Source organism: Phoca vitulina, unplaced genomic scaffold (assembly GCF_004348235.1).
Source record: "Phoca vitulina isolate PV1807 unplaced genomic scaffold, GSC_HSeal_1.0 scaffold25, whole genome shotgun sequence".
Taxonomy (NCBI): Eukaryota; Metazoa; Chordata; class Mammalia; order Carnivora; family Phocidae; genus Phoca; species Phoca vitulina.
Window position 1 is genome coordinate 8,833,790 of NW_022589728.1, and position 24,210 is coordinate 8,857,999.

At 41.8% G+C, this 24,210-nt stretch overlaps 1 protein-coding gene across 3 annotated transcripts in view; it reads left to right on the forward strand.

Annotated features, from left to right (window-relative positions):
* Positions 1–24,210, forward strand: part of LYN (LYN proto-oncogene, Src family tyrosine kinase) — a 116,552-nt gene that overhangs the window by 19,962 nt on the left and 72,380 nt on the right. The window contains exon 1 of one of the 3 annotated variants that reach the window (XM_032421591.1): positions 12,610–13,000. The exons of the other annotated variants lie outside the window; for them this stretch is intronic. The gene's annotated coding sequence lies outside the window, so the exon portion shown is untranslated. Of the gene's footprint in view, positions 1–12,609; positions 13,001–24,210 lie in introns of those variants that run through there. 3 annotated transcript variants of the gene reach the window in all.

The window sequence follows — 24,210 nt, forward strand, 5'->3', positions numbered from 1 at the left end:
CCAAAGCTAATACTTTGTAAATTCTACCATTTTTTTTATGGCTATAGTGTAACCTTATCTTTGGTTATCAGGTTTGTAGAACAGAAATAAAGTTCACAGCAGCAAAAATATGATATGAAAGCCAATTCTCCTGCATACCAGTAAATACATTACAATTATGGACTCTGTTTATCAATTAGAGCTTTACTTTCTTTCCTGAGCATTGTTTTCTGTTTTGAGTTCAGGTATGGGGTCAGATTGGGCAGTGGATAAATCCCAATTCCCATTCCTGAATAAGGGCAGGGAATTGTAATGCCATTTGGGATCGTTACTGTTATAGTTAACCTGCAGGGCACCTGAAATTAAATCATCCATGGCATTTCCATTGCTAATGATTTCAGTCCTGGCATAGAGTTCAGTATTTGCAAAGGTTCCTAATACAATTGGATGGTGCCTTTCTTTTTCAAAAGCAGGTGAAGTTGTAGTGTGGGGTTTTTGTAGTTAGTCTCAACCCTGGCTGTTCATGGGAATCAGTGGGGGGGTATTTAAACCTTCTCATGCCAAGCTGGACCTAGACAATTAAATGGGAATAGTGGGGAACCCAAGTTCAGTCTTTTTTTGAGCTCTCGTCGAGATTCTGCTTGTGTATCAAGGTTGAGAACCATTTCACTAGATCTAGCCATCATGGAATTTGGGGGCTACTATAAGAAAACATTCAGATCAATGAATTAGGGTGGTGCTGCTAATACCTGGTCATTCTCCAGCTGAATGTCATATATCCTGGAGTGTGGAGACATGTGCAGAAGAGCTCCCTAGCTAGGAGTTCGCCCTTCAAGGAAAGCAACTGCAGTGGGCACCAGTTAAGAGGGTGGACAGTTTCCTGGGGTCAGAGGGCTTGTTCCACTGTCTCCCACACACACTTAGAAGCATCTGGAGTGGGACAGGGACACACAACCTGCTGGGACAGTCTCATTCACTGAAACAGCAATATCTTGGCTGTGTTTTAAGGTGTGTGGGGTCCACAGAGCTTCCATCACTCAGGGACCTCACATTCAGGCATGGAGTGACTCCCATGTGCAAGGGGCTCGCTCCCCTTTCCCACTGGTCTTGACTTCTGTCAAAGGGACCTGTGAGTGAGAGGGAGTATGTATACGAAACCATGACGTAGCATAGTTCATCAGAACTCATCAATCAATAAGTTGGTTTTTTTTTTTTCCTCTTTCCGCATGCAACAGGTTGACTGATGTGCTCAGAAATGGGGAACCTGTTTAGTCAGAGGGCTGGAATGAGGAGGTCTGCCCTGTGAACCCAGGGCGAATTACCCCATCTCAGAGCTGCTCCTTTATCAGATGTTAGAATTCCTTATCAGGATTCGTTTTGTTGTTGTTATTGTTTTAAGATTTCATTTATTTATTTGAGAGAGAGAGAGAGAGGGTGACCACGCCCAAGGGGGAGGGGCAGAGGGAGAAGCAGGCTCTCTGATGAGCAGGGAGCCCGATGCCGGACTCAGTCCCAGGACCCAGGATCATGACCTGAGCCAAAGGCACATGCTTAACTGACTGAGCCAGCCATGCGCCCCTCAGGATTCATTTTGAAAGGGTATGTGAAAGCGTTTTGTTGAAAAGGTAAGGAATGAAATAACCCCCATTTAATCTCCCGCTGAGCCGGGGTAGAAACCTCCTGCCTGAGAGAAAAGGAGCAGCCCTCTGGGAAACCAGTAACCCTGTCTAAGAGGTACTTTCCTCTTTCTGTAGCATTCATGGTGGTTCAGTGAGCCGTCAGTGTCCATTAAAAAAAAAAGACTGACCATACCAAAATGCTGACAAGGATGTGGGGAGATTGCAGTCAAAAATGGGACAGCTACCACCACAAGACACCCTTTGGCAGCTTCTTATAAAATTCAAAATACATCTGCCTCACAACCTAGCATTTCCACACCTAGGTAGGAGGAATGAAAACATACATCCACAAAATGACTCGTGCAAGGATGTATATAGCACCATTTTTCATTATATATATTATAAAACCGCAAAACCCTGGAAATGTCTTGAATTCCCATCATCAGAAGAGTGGTTCAATACATTTGAATGGCAGACTCATAAAATGGGATAGTGCTCAGACCAAAAAAAAAAAAAAGGATACTGACACAAGCAAGAGCTGGGTGAGTCTCACAAACATGTTAAAGGAAACACATCAGAAAGAAATACATACTGGATGATTTCATTTGCATGAAGCAGTGCTCACAGGGAGGGTGTGACTTAGAAAAGGACACAGGGGACTGTCTGAGGTGATAGGAATGTTTTGTATCTTGTTTTGGAAGCTGGGTAGGTGGATGTGGACATATATATCGGTATCAATCTCGTACGGCATTTAAGATCTGTGCATTTCATTATATATACATACTTGTTTTGGTGGGTAATCAGAATTTATTTTTCTTGATTTTTTTCAATTGTGGTAAAATATACATAACATTTACCATCGTAACCATTTTTAAGTGTACTGTGGCATTAAGTACATTCATCCTGAGCCATCACCACCATCCATGTCCAGAACATGATATGTACATTTTGTTTCAATCAGAGAGGCCGATGAGAGGTAACATTGTGTGGTAAGGTCCACTCAAGCTCTAACTGAGGTATTCACCCGGTGCATTGGTGAAGCCAGCCCTGACGCTTCTTCGGCCTGTGGCCCCGACGCATGTCGAACATACGTCTGCTGTGGTACCTGTCACGTCTTATTGGCACTACCATTGATGTGCCTGTTTCTCCCACTGTTCCCTGAATTCCCAAGGGTGGAGAGTATCGTGCTCATCCTCTTCCATTTAAGTGAGGTTTTCATGAAAATGTGCTGAACTCCAAATGATCCCAATGTCAGATTTTGGCTTGCTACATTTCCATGTTCTTTTTCTTCTTCTTTTTAAAGATTTTATTTTATTTATTTATTTGACACAGAGCGAGAGAGAGAGAGAGAGAGAGAGCACAAGCAGGGGGAGTGGCAGACAGTGGGAGAGGGAGAAGCAGGCTCCCTGCTGAGCAAGGAGCCCGCTGCGGGGTTCGATCCCAGGAGCCTTGATCTCATGACCTGAGCCAAAGGCAGCCGCTTAACTGACTGAGCGACCCAGGCACCCCTCCATGCTCTTCTTAAAGAAAATATGAGCCTGTATTTTTCACAACTACCTCTGTAAAATGGTTAAAGAAACTGTGAAAATTTAGAATTTTGAAATGGGGAACATTTAGTATGACTTCCTGGAACTACTTGATTCTATTTAACATGTGTGTTTTATCTCTTTTCTTCCTTCTTGCTGGAGTCCGCTTCTGGACTCCCACACCCAACACCATGACTTAGGCACTTCCCTTTCTCCTGTGCCCTGTGGTTTCCTGTCCTGCCTCCAGATCAACTATCTAAACAACACAAAAGAGCCTGGGCGACCACTGAAAATATTTTATTCTCCTAGCAGCTCAGAAGAGTTGAAACTAAAACTTCAGGTTTTTCTTCTTCAGAAACTCCATGATTTCCCAGTGATCAGGAGGAGTATAAAGTCACGGGAGGGATTACCATAGGCTACTGTTTAAGGACCTGGCCACGGTGCTTTTGGGCTGTGCCGCAGATGGTCCACGGGCAGCCCCTTCTTCCTCTTTTGAGCCTGAAAGCCAAAAATAGGGTTAAATGTGATAAGGGCTTCCATCCCCAGACAGCTAAACAATTTGTACCGTTTCTAATTGTGTCTTCCCGTTTAGACATAATTTTCAATATAGATTCAGCATTTTGTCCTTGGTCTCCAATTTTATGCATTTACTTCACAGTAAGGCTATCAGCTTAGATCAAAAAAAGTGCTTTGCTTAGGTTAAAGGGTCCTTGCTTTAAGCCTATCTTATGATTTTCATCTTGTTACTGTTGAATTAGGTTTATGGCATCTCTGCTTTTTATAGCATTCATATCAACACTTGGGCTTTTGGCTTTCTACTAAATTTTTTTAATTATAGGTTTAAAATATAATGACACACTCCAGTAACTGCATCCACTATCACCTTGTACTGAGTAAGACACTGCTCCTGATGACTCTGAACTTGGAGCGGTGGGCAGCACCACCATGCAATCGGTGAAAAGGTGTATTTGCTGGCTGATGGGAGAAAGTCTGCATTTGGTGCAGGAAAGGTTGTTTAGGAATGTCACCATTTTACTATAGAAGTTGAACATGTGAAAGTGAAGACCATTTGGAATTTAAGGACATTTCATTTTACAGATGGGAAACTCATTCATTTATTCATCAGCAAATACATAAAGAGAGACTGTTAAATGTCAGGTTCAGTTCTAGGTGCTCTGGAGATATTGAACAAAAGACACAGGGCCCTGCTCTGTGCCATGCATTGCCAGTCAGGACGAAAGACAATATACTGATAAATGCTTTCAGGCTGGATGAAGGGGTTCTGAGGAAAGTAAGACTGGGTAATGTGACAGAGGGCATATTGAGGGGGGCATTACTTTAGCTAGGTTGGCCGGGGGGTAGGTCTTTTTGAGTTGTGATGTGAATGATATGGAAGACAAGGAGAGGAAGAGGATTTTAGACAGAGGGGACAGCAAGTGCAAAGGTCCTGAGGTAGGGATGAGCTTGAGTGTCTGCAGAGAAGAAGGACGGGGGTGAGAGAGTTTGGAGAGGCAAGCAGAGGGCCCTCTCCAAGCGCTCCCACCTTCTCCGATCAAGTGCCCTCAAGACTTTGGTAAAGAACTTAGTTTTTATTCTAAATTCTGAAGAAAGCTGTGGGAGGGTTTTAATCTATAGATAAAGATTTGGCTGTGTGGGGAATGCAGGGGCAGACAGGGCTGGCTATTTGAGCAAATAAAAATACAGGATGCCAGATTCAACTTCAATGTCAGGTAAACGATGAATCATTTTTTAGTATAAGTGTGTCCCATGCAAAAATGAATTACTGTATCTGTGAAATTCCAGTGTCACTAGGTGTCCTGTATTTTATCTGGCTGTTGGGGCACGCATGCGTGTGGCCCTGGTCCTGGAGCTGAGGAGGGTCAGACTGGGGAGAGCTTGTGCTTGTCGATGGAAAGACCCTGCCGCTGAGTTGGATTTGGGGAGTGAGAAAAAGAGGAATCAAGATGACTTCTCGGTTTCCAACCTCAAGAACCAAGGGCGCCCTTTACCGCGGTGGAGATGGCGGGAGTGGTCGTGTGTCTCTCTGTGTGCAATGAGGACATGTCTTATTTAAGGGTATAGCAAACAGGAAGTGGAGACACGGAAGCCTGATTCTGACTGGGTAATGTGACCCCATCCGTCCCCATCTCTTCCTTCCAGGCTTCTCTCTTCCCTCTCCCCATCTAGTGTTATTCGGCTCAAATGGAAGGAGAGGAGTAATTTAGAACATAACGTGACTGGGACAAGCCACTTCCTAAAAGAAACCCAAAAGGGGAAAAGTCAGTGCACTTCACAGGAGCCTACAGACTATTTCTATTTCATTGTGTAACAGATTTCTGGGTGCCTCTTTCCTAATGTACCTTTATGGATACCTTGATAGGCATAATGAAGGAAAATGATTTTTGCAATGAAGAGGTTATGTGGGTGGTGAAGGACAGACAAGATAAACCAGGCTCAAAGTGTCGGAGTTACAACATTTATAAAATCCAGCATTACAACCAGACCCGACCATGGTATTTTCTGAAATTTTAGCTCAAATAAGAAATTCTTTCATTTTGAGTAAAAAGCAAGAGTTCATAAACACAGCTGCAAAACTGAATTTCCTGATAAAAAAATATCTTTTTTTAAAAAATGGACTATAAATATTATAATTTCCTTTAAGGTGGCCATTGTAAAAAGTTCGTTCACCTTGACTTTATTCTTATATAGTATAACGCCACTTTACCACATAAGCATTTTGATTAGGGAGGGTTTGGATGTAAAATGACATCATATCCAGAGAATGTTTTATTTCTTTTTAAGATTTATTTATTTATTTATTTGAGAGGGGGCCAGAGGGAGAGAGAGAAGCAGACTCCCCGCTGAGCAGGGAGCCCAAAGTGGGGCTCAGTCCCAGGACCCTGGGATCATGACTTGAGCTGAAGGCAGATGCTTAACCAGCTGAGCCACCCAGGCGCCCCCAGAGAATGTTTTAAATCAATATTGGATGTATTCCATGACTTTTTCTTTTTTCTCTACCCATTCTTTTCTCTCTCTGTCTCTCTCTCTTTTTTTTCCTACCCCTTCTATTTAAATCTTTTAGGAATTTTACCAAAAATTCACATTAAAGTACAAACAGTTAATAAAATTTACTATGTCATTCTCTTTCCAAAGAATCTCACATTTTAATAGGGGTCAAAGTATCACCCAAGTCAACTCAATGTTAAGAATTACCTGTATTGTTTGCTCCAGATGCCCTCAACCCCCATACAGATTCTAGTTCAAGGGTCTGTTGAGTGCAGGGCCCAAGAATCTCTTTTTAACCAACGTCCCGGTCATTCTTGTGAACTGCAGGTCTGGAATACACTGGCTTGAGTGAGAGGATTAAAGGTTTCCGTAGTTGAAGTCCAGCAAGGGCAGAGGTATGGGTGGAGGAGCCTTTGGAGAGGCTGGAGGAGAGGTAATTGCATGCAAAACAATTTCATTAGTTATAGGATTCAGCCTTATCAGTGTTCCTCGTGGGCTTGGCAGCATCCTGGGTGCTGAGGACACTCGGTGGAATGAACAGTGAAGCGAGGGCTGGGCCTGAGATGGGGGAGTTGGGAGGACGGAGGTGCGCTTCTGCCTGCAGGTTGAGGACAGTGTTTCCTGCAGGACATGATGCTTGAGATGGGTGACTGGAAACAAGAAGGAGCCTGCTGGTAGAGTGTGGTATTCCAGGGTGGGGGCAGGTGCCCAGGCACGGAGGAGGAGGAGGAGGAGGGAACCCTGCGTGTGTCCCCCCAGGCAGCCCTGCTGCCTCCATAAGCATTTTATGTATTTAACGTGAAGTACGCTGAGATGACTGCATAGTTTTGCGTGCAAATGTTTCCTAAAGACGAGAGTGAAAAAGCAAAGGTGAGAATGTTCTGATTTCCTGATGTGAGATGCGCTCAGATCCTTCGGAGTTCAGGGAGGGACTGACTGCGTGGGGGGATCAGGCCCCCTCAGCGTCCCCCCCCCGGGCCCTGAGTACACCGCTGCCCTTCCGGCCATCTGCGTGCGCTCCCAGGAGCAGCCCGAGCTCTGGGACCTTTCCCTGAGGCCTCTGTTGCCAGGTCCTTTGGTGGCCATCCAGCCAACGGAATCACCATGGTGGCTGTGTTCCTTGTACCTCTTTCCCGCCAGCCTCAGCCTCCCCTTTCAGACATGAGGATACGCTGTTTCAGAACGAAATCCAGTAGATTGACCTACTTGGTAAAATAAGAAGGGGCCGGGGGATTTTTCTCCTCCCCCCCCCCCCCCCCCCCGTCCCTATTCACTTTGTTTGTAACAGTGAAGCCAAGTTTCAAACAAACGCAGAAAAGGTGAACAATGCTAATGGATTTGTTTCCAGTGGGATCCAGGGCCAGCTAAACTTGAAAATGGGCTCTTTGCCATCTGTTTGTATGCCTGAGGTTTCACCTGCTTTGAATTAAGATAATTTAATAAAGTCCAATTAGACTGGGAGAGTACTAATGGGTTTGTTAATTAGATGAAGAAATTATATTTTATGATCCTTCTACTAACCGCGGGTTGATGGCTGAGGCCATACTACGTCTTAAAGCCCTATCTATCAGCTGTTCTTCTAACTGTGTCTTATTTAATTTCTATCACGCTGTGTTGGGGCTGTCTAGTCTCTGGCATTCTAGAACTGGGTGCTGCAACTCTTACTGTTCTTTGCCCAATCTTTTGTGAACTTAACGCTCTGTGATTCCAGAGCCCCATCGAGCCTCTGATATCAAGGTTTAATTATATTAACTATAGTTTGTTTCAATACATTTTATTGCATCCAGTTTCTTTGAAAATCAGTACCTCTGTGAAACACAAACCAAACACTGAAGTATTTGAGGTTCTAGACTAAGTCCCTGAAAACTGGTTTTCTGTTTGTTCACTTTGCCGTGTCTAGGTTGCTGGACCTTGAGCATCACAGTCTGTCAGATAAGGAGGTTGGACTAGTTAGGGGTTCTGAAACTTTAAATGTTTATTTTATAATTTAGGAGATTTGAGAGAGAGAGTGTGTGTGTGTGCTTGCACGCACAAGTGGGAAGGGGGGGCAGGAGCAGGGGGAGGGGTGAGATCAAGGGAGAGAGAGAATTTTTAAGGAGGGTCCCTGCTCAGAGCTCAGGACCTGCCCTAGGCAATCTCAGGATCCTGAGATCATGACCTGAGCCGAAATCAAGAGTCGGGTTGCTTAACCAACTGAGCCACCCAAGTGACCCAGTGGTTCTGGAACATTAGCAGGTATAAGAATCCCCCAGAGGGTTTGTGCAGACCTAGATTGTGGCTCCACCCACAGGGTCTGATTCCGAAGGTCGGGGTTGGCCCTGAGCATTTGCATTTCTTACCCGTTCCCAGGAGGTGCTGAGCTTGCTGGTCTAGATTGACCTTTAAAAAGTCTTCTCCAGCTCAAGAATTTTGATTCTGTGTTCCTCTATAATGCATCAAGTGGGGCCTGGTAACATTTCTCAAATAGATGATGGTGTCTGCCCATTTCTGCCCTCAACTTCACAGGTGTTTTCTGTAATTACTCCTTCTTGCTCCTGCAGATTTCTTCCAGTCACACCCCTGGGGTCCTGTTTCTCTGCTCCTGCAGCTCACTCCAGCCACTAAAAAAACCGTTACCTGTCAGCATCTAGAGGCCAGGTCACACCACATTCACAGTGTGCAGTCATCCTGGGGTGGACAGTGGCACCCAGTGGCCCTCGCTTCTGTAGTCTGAAGTCTGGACTCTTGGGGTTTTTTTTGCAATACGCCCTAGAGAGCAAATGGTGCTTACCTAACAGCACACGTCTCAACTCTGGGTCCATTGCTTACTGTTTCGGTCATCTTGGAAGTCTCTTTACCTCTCTGAGCCACAACTTTCTCATCTGTTAAATGGGATTAATAATAGTATCTGAAGGATTGTTCTAAGGATTGAATGAAACAATCCATGTAAAGTGCTTGACACAGTACCAGGTACATAGTAAGCGTTAAATAGATGTTAGCTTTTATCAGGTATGGTCAGCAACAATGTCTGGATGGGAAAACAAGTTCAGCATGGATTAGAGATGATGCTAATACAATTACCCTGCATGAACCAGGGACCAGGCTTTTGAAATACTACTCATTTCACCATTAAATGGGAAAAAAAGAGAGCTTCTTCTTGCTTAATTCTATTAAAATTTACTTTAATAATAATTAAATTCTCTGTACTTAAAAAGAATATGAAGCAGCACTACCAAAAAAAAAAAAGACATTTAAGGATAAAACAGAACATGGATTATCATTTCTAAAATAAATGGATATTCAGTAAGCATGTACTTACTATACCTCACAAGCTCTGAGGCAAGCATATTTTTACATTTTAATACCTTTGAAATCATAGTTAAAGGCATCTTAATAATTTGAAGGGTTGCCATTCTGTTTTGTTTTCTTTTTTAAGATTTTATTTATTTCGAGAGAGAAAGAACACGCAAGCAGGGGGAGGGGCAGAGGGAGAGGGGGAGAGAGAATTTCAAGCAGACTCTACAGGAAATGTGGAGCCTGACATGGGGCTTGATCCCACAACCCTGATATCATGACCTGAGCCGAAATCAAGAGTCAGATGCTTAACCAACTGAGCGACTCAGCTGCCCCCTGTTCTGTTTTCTTTAACGTTACATAAAATAATGATGTACAAATCAACAGTATTTTAGATTCAGGAAAACATAACACTTTGGGTAAATTAATTTGGTAATTCTACTTTATGGTAAATTATTTCTGTGATAGTCCCATTTGTTAGCTAAGTCTTGAGAAAAAATTTCTATCAAGTTGATCATTGGCTAAAGAAGTACTGGTTTTAAAGGAACATCTTATTTTGGTTTTTGAAGGCAGAAAAGGAAAATATTGGAGAGAAATATTGGGCGTGTTAAACATTAATGTGCTTTTAATATCAGTAAATTGCAACTGATGAGGTTGTGTTTCCAATGTATACTATTAAACAGTCATATTTCCTCATTTAAAAATAATGCTTCTAAGGCTAAATCTTTTACTTCTTCTAGACTTTGTCAGATTACTTTGGGTGATTTTGAAAGATTTATGCCTAATTTCCAAACATAATACCACTCTGGAAGGATGTAGGCAAAATGTAAATCACAGAGCAACGGAGACCTATATTTACATCATAGGGCAATGATGTAGACTCTTACCCTGGAACAATTGTTCTAGATGGGTATCCTGTCTTTGATGATGATTCCTGAGCACCAGATGTTAAGGAAGATATAAATCCCTCATCATGTACTGAATTTCCCAATGCCCCACCCCTGAGAGAAGAGCACAGACCCACCTCTATCTGGCTCTATCCTAGAAATGTGGGAATAGTCACTGCTCTGGAGCCTGTGCAGAATGATTAAATGCTGCCTCAGGCGGTGTGTGTGCATACATGAGTGTGTGCAGGCATGTGTGTGTGTGTGTGTGTTATATCAGAGAGAAGTCTTAAAAATTATCAGAGAAAATTTAGGAGAAATTTTCTCCTAAAAATTTTATGGATGAGTAAAGTGAAAATGAAGTTTAATTGAGTAACTTGCTGATGTTTATATGGCTATTAATAAACAAAGGAACCAGATTGGATGCAGATTTCCTTAAAATTTGGGGTGATGGTTGAGGTCAGGGAGAGTTTTGAAACTGCTCTTTCGAAGTTTTGATATGCTGGATACACTAATAATAACATTTTGTCAAACTTGCAAAGTTGCGGGAGTGAGAAAGGAGAGGCTGGTGCTAATGAGCTGGTGACATGAACTAAAGAAAGAAGGAAAGGAAAAGAGTTTCCTAAATACGCACACACTGGGTAATTATCCTCCATTAATATAAAGACATACTCAACTCCTTGGAGATGGCCATGTCTTACAATATTTATGCCTCCAGTGTCTCTCTTATAATGTGTTCAACAAATGAAAATGATCCCAGATGCATGGATGCATAGAACTTGAGCTGGAAGAGATGGATAATTTGTTTGACCCATGTGTTTTACAAGTGACGAGAAGGTGTAGGTCCCAGAAAAGTTAAGGAATATATTTGGGATACTCAGTGGTCGAGACGTTAACGAATTCCTCCAAATATCTTGATTTGAAGTTCCATGTTTGTCAAAGACGATTACATAAATAAGACTGATTTAAACTAAATAAGCTCTTGTCTTAGTAGAAGTTTGTTGGGTTTCCATGAAGATCTCCTTTGGCTAGCTTAAGTAGAAATGGGGAATTATTGGAAGGAAGCTGAGGCATTGCCCAAAATTGCCCGGAACTGAAGGAGATGCTGAGCAAGCAGAGCTGCGGTGGGAAGGAACCTGGGTGGCCTCCAGACAGCCCAGCTTGTGGCTCTCCTGCTGCTGCCTCAGCCCTGCTCCCTGGCCACTCTGCCTCTGACCCAGACGTGAGACTCCGCAAGGCTGGCCTCACCTTGAGCGTGGTCTGCTCACACCGGCCTCACTGACCAACTATCCCATACCTCCCTCTCCTGGGACCTTGTCTTTTCTTCACTGTACATACCATCACCTACCAATCTTCCATTTACTTGTTTGCTTCTGGAGATTTTCAGATACTGATGCCCAGGCCTAACCTCCAGAGATTCTGACATAACTGATCTGGGCACTTATTTTTAAAAGCCCCCACGTTGTGTTTTAAGGCACACAGAGGTTAAGAATCGTGGCCTTACGCATTGATAGAACAAAGACAGAGTGTGCTGCCGTAAGCAGTGCAGCTGAAAATATGCTTAAAAGAATTAAGGATGAGAAATCTAGAAAGGATTATTAAGGAATAGCAAGGCATTTATTTGTAGATAACCACACATGAGTGAAATTGACAAGAGCCCTCTCCCACTGAGGGCTTGCTAGGTGCTCTGGGTATACTACTTCCCTTAGTCCTTACAGTGGCCTTACCTACAGTGGCAGTATCCTCATTTTCCAAATGAGTCGACGGAGACTGAGGGGTTAAATAACGTCCCAAGGTGGACCAGTAGCTTGGGATTCGAGCTCAGCCTGTGCCCACAGTTCTTGGACAAACGCGGCCATTACGCTGAGACAGCAGATTCTGAGTGGCCTCTCTCCCACGTTCCCGTGTGGGACCATGCTGGGCTTCGGTGAGGATCCTCCACCTGTCTGGAGGTTAAAACAGCCAACAGTGACATCCCTGACACAATGACGGCTGAATGTTGGCATACGTTGCCAAGGGAGAACACATTTTTAGTAAAAATGCTAGGCGAGAAAGAGGATCTCAATTATTGCAAGAAAAGCAGAACATGCTGGGCGTTCAGGGCTAATTAACGGAAATGTGAAGAATGTGAGTGAGTGAGAGCCTGAACCTAAAAGTAGTTTAGTTCAAAGAGGAGAAAGAAGTGGTGGGGGCATGGGGGGAAATGAAATTTTGAATTTTGTTTTTTTAGGAAATGGAGATATCGTGTAGTGTTTGGTAAGGAGAATGGGAAACATAAATATGAATGGTCTGTTGATATAGTGCTTGTCATAAAAATAACAGAATAGAAGAGACTTCACTGAAGAGTGTAGAGAAAGCCTCTCCTCTGCCTGGGTGATTTGGAAATGGACTGCTTTTAACACAGAGGGATGGACGACAGGCCTCTGAGGGTTCTTGAAGAAAGAATCTGTAATCCTTTTGGGTTTAACCATTAGGCAAATTTAGCTTCCTGGTTTCAGAAAGAGAAAACACACCCACAAAAAGAAAAACCCAGGCCCGTGGGAACGAGTAACTTCCTCCTCCTGGGGCTGCTTGAAAACTCTAATCTGCCTGTCATGAGTCCCTTTCCTGCTCAGCATGAGGCTGGCTGGGGAGGCATCCAAGATGCAAAGGGGTAGCGGGGAGAGAGAGCACGCCAGCTTGGATAAGTAACTGAATACACTTTGGCTGCGAGGTAGGTTTGGAACGTGGTTCTCAAGGCAAAGAAACTGGTGAGGGGCAGCTTTCTAATTCTGTGTGCTCCTGAGGGAATGAATGACCTGAGTGACTGTGCTGAGTGCCCCCTCTTTGCTCCTCTGCCTCTTCTGTCCTTCAATCAAACACATCTTGAAGCCGAAAAATCAAATTCTTCATTTTTTAACTCACTTGGTGACAAAATCCGAGAAAAGCCAAGGCCAAGTGAAAAAGAAATATCCGCAAACACAGAACTCATTTTCCTGCCAAATATGTTGAGTGTGTGCTGCAAATCCAGTAAAGCGATTTAGCAGATTAATTGAGGGGAGCCCTGTGCAAGTTGGGGAAAGGTCTAGGGTCTGGGCCACTTAGATTTTAGTAGAGCAAACGGCAGGTGAGAATTGAGGTGGAGTTGAGGGGGTTCACTAGAAGTTACCTGGGATGCTGTGAAAATTGGAGTGGCTTTAGCTGTGAGTGGAATCCACACTCAGGAAGACTCCTTAGCAACTTTTTAAAAAAGATTTTATTTATTTATTTGACAGACAGAGACATAGCGAGAGAGGGAACATAAGCAGGGGGAATGGGAGAGGGAGAAGCAGGCTTCCGACCGAGCAGGGAGCCCGATGTGGGGCTTGATCCCAAGACCCCGGGATCATGACCTGAGCCGAAGGCAGACACTTAACAACTGAGCCACCCAGGCGCCCCCTTAACAATTTTTATTTAACAATTTTGTTTGTGTCAAAAGTTGCAGGAGCCTTTCTTCACTTAAGTATGATAATGTCACTATAATCTGGCCCTCCTTGTTTTAGGGGACAGGGAGGGAAAACGGGAAGTAACACATTGTTCACTTGTTTTGGGAGAAGCATTTAACAGATGCTATTTCGTTTAATCCCTGTGGCAACCCTTGAAGGAGGAATATTATTTACATTTTATGGATGAGTAAAGTGAAAATGAAGTTTAATTGAGTAACTTGCTGATGTTTATATGGCTATTAATAAACAAAGGAACCAGATTGGATGCAGATTTCCTCATCCCAAAGCCCTTTGCTACTTCACTTCAGAAAAATTATTTTTATAATGGAGGGATTTTCAGCCCAAATTCTTTGAATGGTCACAGAGGGAGAGAAGAATGTAACCTGAGGGGATCAGGCAAGATTGGGTGTGAGTTAGGTGTTGGAGGATACGCAGGATTTGCCTGTATGGGTAAGAGCCGAGATGCCAATCAAGGCAGGCTCATGCTGTCACGTCAATACATATCTGTGTCCATCAGGGAGTCTTCGTTGGGAGTAACACAGGTGATGGTGAGGTAGACTGTCGCCAGGCTGTGAGGGGCTGAGTGGCAAATTAAATATTGGAGCTTTTATCTTATTGGCAATGGCAGTGAGGCTGATGGCAGTATTAGAGGTGATGGTGTAACACTAATAACTATAAACACATATCTAACATTTGTTGAGCGTTTGTACTACGGGGCGCTCTATTCAACAAATGAACATTTATAACACGTCCAAGTGCCCAGCACTGTTCTCTGCTCTGGCAGTACAACCGTGTCCGGAACTAACAAAAATCCCTGCTCTCCTGAGAGGAGAGACAGACAGATGATAAAATAGGTCTTCTAATCTGAATTCCTGTAATAATGCTGTAGAGAAATGGAAATAGGGAAGTGGGCAGGGTGGGGATGAATGAGAGGACATCGCCATTGTAAAACTGAGCCCTGCGTATATGTATTAACTCATTGAATCAGTGAAATGATCGAAGGTGGTCTGAAGAACGTTGAATATAGAGTGACATGAAGATAATGTAATTCGCAAAGATGAGCAAAGAGTAGGGGAAGGACAGATGCTGCCGTAGGGACTAGCTAGGAGGGAACTGCAACAATCAAGAGGAGTTTTCCCTAAAATGCGATGATGTTAGTAATTAACATCATGTAGGGTTTCATAGAGAAAGAAGACTCATGTAGGAAAAACCACCGGAATACACGATTTTTCTGGTCCACACCTTTTCCTAAGCTTCGAAACCAAGCACAATTATATTGCAAAAGGGACAGGGCTTGGTGAGGAGTTGTTTCTACTACATAAAGTGTGACATGGAGTCACAAAGATGACAGAGGTTCTGAGCCTGGGTGAGTAGGATGCGGAGAAAAAGGAGATGTCATTAAGAAAAATGGAAATTCAGCAGAGTATCTGTCATGCTGTTTCCATGATTTGAAGATTTCTGAAATTAATTGGGGGCATCCTCTAGTGTATTCATAGTGAGAACCAGCGGTTTCTCCTTACAACGGGGTGGGCAAGATGAAGTTAAAGGTGGCGGGTTCCCAGTGCCAGAACACCTTGCCTCTCCTCCCCGGGTGCGCCTGGTCAGTGGCCCCACCCTCGGCTGCCTTTCTGCCTCGCCTCTCAGCCTGACTGCACCCACCTTCTCTGTCCTAACCTGCTATCTGCTGCTGCTCACGTTTTAAAGATTACAGACCCTGAGTGTGTCAGTGACTTTTACGTCGCCATCCTAGAGCAGAAGAAACACCACAGAGTTCCATTGGTTAGCTTGTTAGGTCTAAACAATGTAACATGTATTTATTATAACAACTTAGTACTATTTGAAAAAATAGTACACACACACTGAAAGCAAAAATATTATTTTTATGTTCTTCTTAAATGAACACAAATATGTGTTCATTTAAGAAATGTATACCTGTGTCGTGCAGCCTCTCAGCTTTTGGAAATGTATTTGGACACCACCACCCATACTTTCTGTTCCATGTGATACTTCCTTTTTATCACAGCAACCACAGAAAACCCTATGTCACACAAATACGAAGTTGTTGAAAGGAATACAGTACGATCTAATGTTGAAACTGAGCTACTTTGAGCTCTTAGTTCTCATGGTGTCCAACAGATGTCATTATGTTTCCCTTGAAAATTTGAAATATCCCCAGGCACCCCTTGAGTTTGCCATGGCACCCTGGGTGCCTTGGCACACAGTTTGGGAACTACGGTACAGGCCTGTTCTCTACCGTCTCTTTTTCTTTTCCTCACCCTTATGACACTTCTTGGCCATACCCATTTTAATTAAGAAAATAACTTTAGACCCAGCCATGGCCTTATCTCCTCTTTTTCACTTGTAGACTCCTGGCGTGAGTTTAAAGTGACTCTCACCAGCCCACTCTTGATATCTTACACCACACTTGGTAAGTCACTGCTTTGTCTTCAAGCTTAGTCCAAGGAATTGTTTCCAGTTCTTCTTCCTCACATCTTTTGTGAATAAAATCGTGGCCCTGTGACCTCTGGTCTTCTGGGTTAGAATCATTGCCTGGCTTTTAACCATCATACTTTATTGACCACAAGCTCACATGGGTGCCAGACCATAGGGAAGATGGGCTTCCCATGCCTTCAGCTCTCTTGAAAACATTGAGAGTCCACCACAACCCCATGGGGATGAGTGCCATTACCAGTCCATTCCTGTCTGAGGAGACTGAGGCGGGCTGACATCAAGGCATTGCAGCAGGACGGAACATCATATGGGTGTTGCTTGTCTCCCAGATGATGAGAAAGTCCCAGAGGTCACTCTGGGTGGAGGTAACTATGACAGCCATATTTTTATAAAAGTAAAACACTGTAGCTTTTTTCTTTTAAAGATTTTATTTGTCAGAGAGATAGAGCACAAGCCGGGGGGTGGGGGGAAGGAGAGCACAAGCTGGGGAGAGAGAGAGCGCGTGCACAAGCCAGGGGAGCAGCAGAGGGAGAGGGAGAAGCAGGCTCCCTGCTGAGCAAGGAACCCCATGTGGGACTCGATCCCAGGACCCTGGGGTTATGACCTGAGCCGAAGGTAGATGCTTAACCTACTGAGCCACCCAGGCATCCCCACTGTAGCTGTTTTAAAAAAGGTGTTTATTTATTTTAGAGAGAGAGAGTGCACATGGGGGGACATGGGAGAGGGGCAGAGGGAGAGGGAAAGAGAGAATTCTAAGCAGACTCCCCACTGAGCGCAGAGCCTGATGAAGGGCTCAAACCCACAACCCTGAGATCACAACCTGAGCAGAAGTCAAGAGTCGGATACTTAACTGACCGCTGCTTAGGCACCCCAACACTGTAGCTTTTTGTGTACATATTGTTAATGGAGAAAGAGAAGAATAAATACTGACCAGTCATAGAAGCATGAAAGTGTTTTTATTTTGATTTTAATTTGATTTTAATATTCTTTCCAAACTTTTTTCTACGTATGTAATCATAATGTATATAACACTGATCTTGCTTTTTTAAAAAGTTACATTATAAACATTTTTTTTAAATTTAGGTACATAGTTCTTTTAGCCATCCTTAAAAAAATTCTTCATCACCATCAAGGTGATACTTGCACATAATTTGAAAACCAAAACAGCTAAAAAGCTTTAACATAAAACAGCAGACTCCTACCCCACTTTCCTGATGCCCCCCCATCCAGTTTTACTCACTAGATCCAACCACTTTCTTGTCCTCAATTTTAGTGGCTCTGTAATAGCCCCTTAAATGGACCACATCATTTATGTACCTGCTACCCAGCCTGTTTTTACTTGTTTGGCTTTACTGAACTATCAGTTGACAGTGGTGGTTCTTCAGGTTTACTAATTGCTGATAAAATCCTGTTCACTGTGCAAATGTGTGTGGGTAAACTCAGGGCCACATTATCAGATGTAATTTGCCTTGCCATTTTTATAGGCCTAACTCAGTTTCACCTTTCATTCATCATAAATGGCCAAAGGCATATTGTTAGGATTCACGGCTTTATTATTAAACATTACTGGAGCTCCCATCTTTTGCCAGTTATTTTCCCAGGCTAATGTTGTAGAAGTTTAGGAATTCAGCTGAGAAGATTTAATGAAATTCTGTTGTATTTTACACCATAATTATTAAGGCAGGGAACAGCCTGCCCTTGATAATTGAAAAATTTGGGGTGTTAGGAAGGAGCATAGTATATGGATGTGTGCAAATTTTCTCAACAGAAATATTTTAACGCAATCATCTTTTCAAAATTGAGGATCTGTTTTCTGAAATACTGACTCAAAAGTACATGGTACCCATTCTGTCACAATATACTTAACAAATAAATAGAATTACTTTTTTCAAGCAGTTTTAGGCTTACAGAGTGGTTTATTGACTGGAAAGTACAGAGAGTTTCCCATATAGCACTCACCACCCCCCAGCTTCCCCAAATCATGAACATCTTGCATTCATGTGGTACGTTTGTTACATCTGATGAGCCAATATTGGTACATTATCATCAGTGAAAGTCCAGTTTTTATTGGGGTTCACGCTTTGTGTTGTACATTCTGTGGGTTTTGACCAATATATAATGACATGTATTCATCATTACAGCATTGTATGGAATAGTTCACTGCCCTAAAAATCCCCTGTGCTCCACCTATTTACCCCTTCCTCCCCCTAAACTCCTGGTAAGCAATGATCTTCTTACCGTTTCCAGTAAACGGTGCTGTTTTGCCTTTTCCAGAATGTCATATAGTTGCAATCGTGCAGTATGTAGCCTTTTCAGATTGGCTTCTTTCATTCAGCAATATGTGTTTACCATTTCTCCATGTCTTTTTTGTGGTTTGATGGCCCATTTCTTTTAATTTATGAAGCAGATTTTCTGCATGGACGTACCATTTCTTTATCATTCCCCTAGTGAAGTACTTCTTGGTTGCTTGCAAGTTTTGGCAGTTATGAATAAAGTTGTTATAAACATCTATGCGCAGGTTCTTATGTAAACTTAAGTTTTCAATTCCGAAGAGGTACAATTACTGAATCATATGTTAAGAGAAAATTTAGTTTTGTAAATGGTTGTACCATCATCTTACGTTCCCCCAGCAGTGAATGAGAGCTCCTGTCATTCCACATCTTCAACGGCATTTGGTGTTGTCAGTGTTTTGGATTTGGCGTTTGAATAGGTGTGTGGTGGTACATAGCATTATTGTTTCAATTTGCAATTCCTTCATGACATGCGGTGTTTAGCATCTTTTCAGATGCTTATTGACCATCTGTATATCTGCTTCAGTGCTGTCTATTCAGATCTTTAGCACGTTTTTAACTTGGATTCTTTGTTTACTTATTATTGATTTTTAAGAGTTTTTGTTATCTTTTGCCTACCAGTTCTTTATTCGTGTTTTGCAACGATTTTCTCCCAGTCTTTAGTTTGTCTTTTTATTTTCTTCAGTGTCTTTCACAGAACAGAAGTTTTAAATTTTAACAAAATCCAACTTACCAGTTTTTTTTCATGGATTATGCTTTTGGTGTTGTATCTAAAAGTCATCACCAAACCCAGGGTCATCTAGATTTTCTCCTGTGTTATCTTCTAGGAGTCTGATGCTTTTGCATTTTACATTTAGTTCTGTTAGTTCATTTTGAGCTAATTTTTGTAAAAGATGTAAGATCTGGGTCTACGTTAATTTCTTTTTCATGCGGACGTTCATTGTTCAACATCATTTGTTGAAAAGACTATCATTTCTCCATTGAATTGTATATGCTCCTCTGTCAAAGGTCAGTTGACCATATTTCTGTAGGTCTATTTCTGGGCTCTCTATTCTGTTCACAATAAACTTTTAAATGAATTTTTGTGTTAATTTCAGTGAAAATAAAATACATTTTCCTAAGAAGGGGGTAGGTAGCCTAGATCATTCTTACTGTTTCTTCTAGCTTTATCTCATGAGACTAGTTTATATTGAAATATAGAGTCAGGCCAATGATTTTCTCATAAAGTTTCTGGGTCAGTTCCAGCAAACTCCAGATCTGTGTGTATGTCTTCGTGAGTCTGTTTCTGTGTCTGTGTGTATCGGCGGAGTGACAGACATCAACTGTACAAGATTTCTGGCGATGCCCCTGAAGTTTTATAATGGGCTATTAAACCTGTCTTGCACTGTTGACCAACAAAGCATTTTGCTCTATCCCAGTCTGTAACAGAAAATATACTTAAGGTCATTGCCAGTCATTAAAACATCTGATTTCCTGCCCAGGCAACTTTCATCGGGGGACATTTGGCCGTGTCTGGAGACATTTTTGGTTATCACCACTCGTGAGGAGGCGGGGGAGAAGGGCGTTACTAGCTTCTTGGGTAGAGGCCAAGGATGCCGTGAACTACCCTACAATGCACAGGACAGCCCCCACAACAAATAATTTTGGGGGTTCGAAATGTCAGTAGTGCTGAGGTTGAGAAATTCTGTTGTAGAGCAGCTGATTTATTTATATCGTGTCATGTTTTCCTCTTGGCTTTAACCTCTAGAAAACCTACCTTTTTGTAGATTTACAGCCTATGTCCAACAATTGTACCAAAACTTACGGTGTGCTGTAACATTCAGCTTCCTTTAGATGTCTTGGGCTTAGTTTCACTTTTTTTCTGATTTCATAGTAGTCTGCATTATGTTGCCTGCACTTATGTGAAGCTGCCCTAACTCTTAAAGTGGAATATAAATACGTAATTTTATATATTTCTGAATACATGTGACTGAATTCTTGATCACAAAAATCTGACTCTAGACACAAAGTCGATGTTTATAATACTTCTTAGTTGGTTGTACATGCATAATTCAGAATCTGCTTTTCATTTCCTCTTCTGGTCCTTTAAGTGATGCATTTGATACATAAGTTTCTATGATACATAAGTTTCCATGAGCTCATCTTGTTTTCAGTGTGTTCCCTTTTATTGTTAAGAGAAACAAAACCAAAAAACCCCATTGTTTCAGCAATCCCCTGTTGTCTTCCTCTGTGTGAAATTGCTCAACTAAGAGTTATGCAAATTGGGATCAGCTGTGTAAGTGAGGCTTCTTACTGCACATCGATCCAGGCGAATGTCACCCATCTCCGGCGTGTCTGTCATCAGCCGCACACTGGTCATAAGAGGGTCAGGACCTAGGCCTTCCCTCTTAACCACTCATCCCCTTGCTTGCTTCCCTCCAGCCATACCAGCTCCTTTTCTGCCCCTCACCTCATTCCAGTCACAGGACCTTTGCATGGCCTCTTTCTTCCACCTCCAACTCCCTTCCCTGAGACATCCCAACTTTGCTAGGAGTCAAAGAGAAGGGGACATTGCTTCTTCTGTTCACATGGGGGCCTGAGTGGCTGTCACCTCTTGAGACGCCTGACAGAGCCCTTGCTGTCTCTTCAGAGCCCGCTTAGGTGCATTTCCTGGATGTTGAGCAGTTTTCCTTATATCTAGTAAAAAATCTTCATGATTGACAATTTATTTCTGTTTAAATTCTTGGCAAAGACTATGACTCCAACTGCAACCTCTCCAAATTCTTTAATCCCACAGATTATCAGAGTTTGAAAGGTCTTAGGCCATGGGTTCAGATTCTCTTGTTTGTTCGTTTATTTCCTATGCTGTACTTTTCATCCCTGTGACTTACTCACTTTATAATTGGAATTTAGTACCTTTTAATCTTCTTCACCTGTTTTGCCTATCCCCTACCCCCCTCTCCTCTGGTAACCATCAGTTTTCTGTATTTATGAGTATGTATCTGTTTATTCATTCATTTGTTTTATTTTTTAGATTCCAGATGTAAGTGAAGTCATATGGTATTTGTCTTTCTGTCTGACTTATTTCACTTAGCATAATACCCTCTAGGTCCATCTATGCTGTTGTGAATAGCAAGATCTCATTCTTTTTTATGGCTGGGTAATATTCCAGTGTGTGTGTGTGTGTGTGTGTGTGTGTGTGTGTGTGTACACACCACTTCTTTATCCATTCATCTGCTGATGGACATTTCATATCTTGGCTATTGTAAATAATGAAGCAGTAAACAGAGGGGTGCAGGTATCTTTTTGAATTAGTGTTTTCATTTTCTTTTTTTTTTTTTTTTAAGATTTTATTTATTCATTTGAGACACAGAGATACAGAGGGAGAGAGAGAAAGCATGAGCAGGGAGAGAGCAGAGGGAGAGGGAGAAGCAGGCTCTTCGCTGAGCCAGGAGCCTGATGTGGGGCTCGATCCCAGGACCCTGGGATCATGACCTGAGCTGAAGGCAGACGCTTAACCATCTGAGCCACCCAGGCGCCCCAGTGTTTTCATTTTCTTTGGGTAAATATCCAGAAGGGGAATTGCTGGATCATATGGTATTTCTATTTTTAATTTTTTGAGGAATTTCCATACTGCTTTCCACAGTGGCTGCACAAATTTATATTCCACCAACAGTGCACAAGGATTCCTTTTTCTCACCATCCTCACCAATACTTGTTATTTCTTGTCTTTTTTATTTTAGCCATTCTGACTGGTGTAAGGTGATATCTCATTGGGGTTTTGATTTGCATTTCCCTGATATGATGAGTAATATTGAGCATCTTTTCATGTCTGTTGGCGATCTGGATGTGTTCTTTGGAAAAATGTCTATTCAGATCCCCTGCCCATTTTTTAATCAGATTGTTTCTTTTCTTGGTGTTGAGTTGTAGGAGTTCTTTATATATTTTGGATATTAACCCCTCATTGGATATATCATTTGCAAATACTTCTCCCATTCAGTAGGTTGCCTTTTCATTTTGTTGATGATTTCTTTCACTGTGCAAAAACTTTTTAGTTTTATGTAGTCCCAATTGTTTATTTTTGCTTTTGTTTCACTTCCCTGGGAAGACAGAAAAATATTGTTAATGCTGATGGCCAAGAGTTTACTGCCTATGTTTTCTCTTAGAAGTTTTGTAAGGTTTCAAGTCTTACATTTAGGTCTTTAATTCATTTTGAGTTTATTTTTGTGCATAGTGTAAGAAAGGGTCCAGTTTCATTCTTCTGCATGTAGCTGTCCAGTTTTCCCAATAGCATTTGTTGAAGAGACTGTATTTTCTTCATTGTATATTCTTGCCTTCTTTGTCATAGATAAATTGGCCATATAAGCATGGGTTTATTTCTGGATTCTCTATTCTGTTCCACTGACCTAGATGTATTTTGTTTTAAACTTCTAAAAAATGTTTTCCATTTTTGTACAAGTTTATATATATGTATGTGTATTACATGTTATATATGTATAAGAAAAATACAAAAATAAAAATACGTATATATGTATAATAAAAATACATTGTGTATGTATATATATATATATAATTTATACAAAATAGAAACAGCTTAAAAAATTTTAGAATAAGGGTAACTGAATACATGACCTAAGGTCCTTCAAACTCATATATATGTATATATATTAGGAAAATATTTTACATATATATGGAAAATTTAAAACTTGGAAAGGCAAAACCAAAAATACTTGCAATCCCATCATTGGGAACATTCTGATATTTTAGGATATTTCTTCCTAGACCTTTTTCTACTCGTTTTCCCCCAACAAAATGCTATCATGCTGTATGTACTCTGAATATCTTTTTTTTTTAAAGATTTATTTATTTATTTGAGAGAGAGAGAAAGAGCGTGTACAGAGGGGAATGGGGGGAGAGGAAGAGGGAGAGAGAGTCTTAAGCAGACTCCAAGCTGAACTCAGAATCCGCGGCTAGGCTGGATCTCAGGACCCTGAGATCACGACCTGAGCCAGAACCAAGAGTCAGACATTTAACCAACTGCACCACCCAGGTGCCACTGTAGTGTGAATATCTTTTTATGTCTCTCTCCCTCCCTCTGGCTACACACACACACACACGCACACACACACACACACACACACACTATTTTAATAACTACCTAGTATTCTTTTATGTTGATGTATCATCTTCTAGGTCAACTTTCCAAAACTCAGTTGCCTAAAGGCCAATCTGATATATTTATCAAATTTTCCAATTTACCAGAAGACTTGTTTCTTTTAACTACTTGAATATTATGCCTATTTTTTTAAAGTATATTCATTTTTTTTACTGTTTCTCTTGCTAGTTTTCAAAAGGCATATCAACCTTGTTGTTTCTGTACTTAAAATAATAAAATTTTAATTTAAGCTTAAGTTTAAATTTAGAAGCATTAGAAAGAAATTACAAGTGACCAAAACATTCCCAAGACATCAGACATGCTAACGCTTTAGCTTCTAAGGAGAAATTAGGATGTGTTGACCCAGCAACTGTTTGCAAAACCATTTGACACAGAGGGATAAAGCCATTCTGAGGTGTGGAAGGGAAGTGAGGATGTGTAGAGGAATTTCTAGAAAGAAGCAGATTTGCACCTCAGATGTAACAAAAACGTGTCACTAGGGTTGATGAATTTTTAGAAATTAGTTTAAAATCCTAAAAATGTAAGGGTGAATAAAGTAAGGAATGAACTAGGAAACTACAGA